The sequence below is a fragment of the Emydura macquarii genome, unplaced genomic scaffold (genome assembly GCF_026122565.2).
Source record: "Emydura macquarii macquarii isolate MOO-44397 ecotype Brisbane River unplaced genomic scaffold, CSIRO-AGI_Emac_v2 contig_2531, whole genome shotgun sequence".
NCBI classification, from domain to species: domain Eukaryota; kingdom Metazoa; phylum Chordata; order Testudines; family Chelidae; genus Emydura; species Emydura macquarii.
Window position 1 is genome coordinate 1415720 of NW_027132668.1, and position 4562 is coordinate 1420281.

At 39.1% G+C, this 4562-nt stretch overlaps 1 non-coding gene across 1 annotated transcript; it reads right to left on the reverse strand.

Moving 5' to 3' along the window:
• Positions 1-1333: 1333 nt before the first annotated feature.
• Positions 1334-1445, reverse strand: LOC137163459 (small nucleolar RNA SNORD89). The gene has a single exon (XR_010922721.1). It is a non-coding gene; the product is annotated as a small nucleolar RNA SNORD89 (small nucleolar RNA).
• Between the last annotated feature and the right edge of the window lie 3117 nt (positions 1446-4562).

Genomic DNA, 4562 nt, shown 5'->3' on the forward strand with positions numbered 1-4562 from the left:
ATACAAAAGGTAATACCTCCCTACCCCTACTTGTTTTCCTAAAAGATATCCTCTAAGAATTACCTTGGAAGTTCTATAGCCTGTGTTATATAGGAGCTCAGACTAGATGATCACAGTGGTCCATGCTGACCTTGGAACCTATGAATCTACTTGATATGTACATCGAAGGGTCATGTTTACTCTCAAATATAGCACCACAGTGGGAGCTCATGTTCAGGTGGCTATCTACCTTGTCTCCACAGATCTTTTTCAGTGTCATTACTTTCAAGGCTACAGTCAAATCTATTAAGGGTAACACATTTTTTGTTCCCAGATGTATGATCTTGCATATGACCATATTAAAAACATCCAAATGAGCACACCTTACCAGGTGATCCAGGGTAGTCTGTATAATGGACCCTGTTACCACTCCACCAATTTGTGTTGTTTGCAAGTTTTACCATAATGATTTGATATTTTCTTTCTGATCACTGAAAGATATTGAATGTCACAGGGCAGAGAACACACTCCTGTGGGACCCCATTAAAAACAGTCCCATTGGATGACTATTCGCCATGTACTTTTTTTTTGCATTTTCAGTTACATTAATCCATTTAATATGAGCAGTTGAATTTGAATAGTGCTTTTTTTTAAAATCAGTATGTAATGCAGGACTAAGTCAAATGCCTTACAGAAGACTACGTATATTTTAACAGTTATCTTTATCAAGCAAATCCAGAATCTGATTAAAAAAAAGAAAGTTTTCTTAACAAGACCTGTTTTCCATAAAACAATGCTGACTGGCATTAGTTACACTGCCATCTTTCAATTCTTTACTGATTGTGTCCCAGGCCAGCATTTCCCTGATTTTGCCTGGGACTGATACCAGGCTAACCTGCCTATAATTTCCCAGGTTCTCATTTACCCTTTTTGAATATTGGCATGTTTTCTCTAGTCCTTTAAGCCTGATCCAATATGGCAATTCCTATGTTCTGATAGACCAAATTTGTCTCAGTCACCTATATCTACCTCAGCTAACTCTGAAACTGCTTAGCCCATTTATCTAGAGCGGTGGTTTTCAACTTTTTCATTTGCGGACCCTTACAAAATTTTGAATAGAGATGCAGATCCTTTCGGAAATCTTAGTCTGTAGACCCCAGGGGTCTGCTAACCACGGATTGAAAAGTCACGGATCTAGAAGTTACTTTACATAACACTAGACTGGTTATCAATTTAGGACAAGGGAAGTAATCTATTTCAGGAGATTTCTGACAGTTTTTTGCTACCACCTGAAGTCCAGAGGTGGTTTCTTCCATTCCCCTGCATTTCTCCACCTATCTCTAGAAAATCTGTTACGGAGGTCAGACTAACAATTCGCTTCAGGAGACTTTGTCATTGTGCTGCCAAAGAGAGCAAACTGTATGGAGGCACTGCAATTCGGCCTTTTATTGTCATCATTCCTCTGCAACATAGAAGTCCTTAAAAAGCTTCAATCAAAAGAGAACATCATATACTGAAATTATTAATAATCAGAATTACTATAAATCCTGAATCTGTTTATACATTTAAGCAGCTATAAGGGACACCATAGCTATTCTCATGGAAACTGGATTATCAGCAGCTCTGAATGATCAGATACAAGGTGTCAAGCTGGGCACTCAAATATTGAGTTGCACAAAATTAATGGAAATTTCTGAAAAATCTGTCTGCAAGTGACTTGGCCATGGTGTCAAGGTTAGTGGCAAAGCTAAAAATCATACAAGCCCATGCTCTACAACACTTCTAAATCAGTCAAGCTTAATATTTTGAAATAATTTGTCAATGGTGGGTTGGCCGTTTACAGGGAGTCAGGGCCAGCTTATATCTGTGACAGGCTCCTGTAAAGGACAACTCAACTCTCAGCCACCAGAGCATAATTAAATCTAAGATAGCTGGTTGGCAGCTAATTAACCTGATAAATGGTTACCAGGGCACAGCTAGGGGAGGGGAGGAATTTCTAGAAACAGGAAGCTCCTGAGGAAAGATGCTTCCAGGAGAGCTTACCAGAGCAAGGAATCCAGAAGATGTGCTCCTAGGGACAGGGAACACCCAAACAGTGGCAGGAAGCCCAGCCTGTTAGAAACTACACACTGCCCCAGAGAAGAGCTGCAGTTGACAGATCTCTGCAGATCCTTGGCTCTGCAAAAAGATTCTCCTCAGATAGTGGTAAGAGGCCTGATTCCAGGGAAGGGACATGAGCTGAGAGAGCCTGAATGGAGGAAGGCACTGGATCCAGGTTGCAATGGATAAACTAAGACTGACCATATCCCAGTTCAGACTCTAATGAACAGCTGCTTATAGTTTTCCTTTGGATAATAAACTAGACTCCTCAGAAGAGGCATTGCACTGTTCCTTGCATGAAGCCTCATTGAGGTTACTGTTGACAGATTAGGGGAAACTGAGCCAGGGATAGCCTGGAGCACCAGGCTTGACCAACAGAGGGCACTTGAGTGCAGGTATGTGTGAGAGAAAATTTTCAGATGAAGAGTTTAAAGCTAAGCAAACTGCAGGTTCTTTAAACTTTCTTTGCATCATTTGTCTCCAATCTTACATTCTGTTCTTGAATTGAGCAGACACACTATTCATTCCCCTTCACTTTTTAATGGTTTGTATATAAGGCCCTACTTAATTCACAATATTGCAGAATCTGCAATTTCCACAATATCTGCTTCCACTGCAATTTTGCCGCCCAGGGGGCTCCCCCACTGTCAGCCCCGCACATGAATGACTAATATAGTTACTGCAAAATGTCTGGTTATCAAAAAAATTAGCAGGCATAACATGATATTTCAATGTTTATATTGTTCCAACCAATTTTTCTTAAACAAATAATTTGGAAAAGCCAGAGAAAACTTATCGCAATTAAAAAAGGTTCCTAATTTTCCATGTTTTGTCCACCACTCAGCTGCAATTATTTGACAATCATCTCGTGATTCAAGTAGGGCCATACTTATATAGAAGTTCTACTACTCACCACAAATGTTCCCTCCAATGTGGATTCAATGTTGCAGATACCAGCAAGACATCTAGAGACTCCCAATGTCTCTGATAACTTCCCACAGGCTCCTGACTGCTGAGCTGGAGTTGTGAGCATCTTGACATTTATTCATTAATAATGTTAATCTTTATATTAAGGAAGAGGGAGAAGACTCAGTTGCTGTATTTAAAAAAAGTCAATTAAAAAGACAGTTCTGGAAGTACAGATGAGCTTGCTTTGGAGGCATACTGGTTCCTATGCATCAAAATTGTGTGGAGATGGAGATGTCAGATATTAAATATTCCACTTCCCCATGTGCTTCTCATCAGATAGAGGCATCACAAAAGTTGCACCTGCTGGTGAAATGAAAGAACTATGCCCTGACAATTATTCCATGAAATCTAACCCAGAGGGCACTCCTACTGGGAAAAAGAGAACGCTCTTAAGTAGGTATCACTACTAAGAATATTTTGGAAAAATAAATATTTGAGGAACTATTTGGTAAAGTAAATGCTCAGAATTGTTTCTCCCCCAGTTGGAAACCCCTTCATTTCTGGAATATCATTCTAAAATAAAATTATTGCTTCAACTGAAGCACAATATAAATTAGAAAAGCGTTGCATATTTTCATTTTCTGAAAAACACTCCAAATACACATTGTTTTAGAAACAAAGTGCACATCAAACAAACATCTCGCAAAAGACACCATTTTAAACAACTTTACAAAAAATGAGGAATGTACCATATACATTCATTTGTAACATGACAATACTAAAATCCTAAGAATTCATTTAACACTATTAAAATGTATACAGTACTGTAAATAAACAGTTCTTTACAAAACAGTTTAGGCATTTCCTTACACTACCTATTGTAAATATTTGAATAGGAGGTCAAAATGAAAGCAGCAGGGGTTTATATTTCATCTGATGCTTCAGGTTTAGTAATAAGTGCTTTCCCCCTCAACTATAAGGCACAATACTGCTAATCTAGCAAACGAATAAAACTAACAACCCCCCCCAGTCAACGTCATAATGGGAAATAGCAAAAAGGAACGGCCTAGTTTCTGGGACAAAAATATAGACCCCTAACTCCATAAAAAGACCTTAAGGGATCCAAATTTGTGCACATCAAAATGGGGGCAAGAGTGTTTAAGAGGGAAATCAGGGAAGTCTACAACAGACAAATTCCCTAGTCATAATAGCCCTTTTCTACTCTGCTTTACTGAGTTGAAGATTGAGAAGGGTGGTAACTGATGAGAATGCTAGATGAGTCAACACGCTCAACATGTTAAGGCCATCCAGTAAATCATATTGAAGTCAGCTGTTACTGCCCAATTCAGTATAGAGGTTAACAGTATGGAAAAATTTAAGTACTCAGCTCTGAGTTGGAAAACACTAAGAACCATCGATACGAAGAAAGTTGCCATCTATTTTTCATCTAGCTGTGTGTGTTGGTGGGGGGGGGGGGGGGGGGGGGGGGGGGGTTTGTTGAATATGCCATGTAATATCCAAGAAATTATTTGATATTTTCACAATCTATTTCACATGCTTCTTAAACATCCATC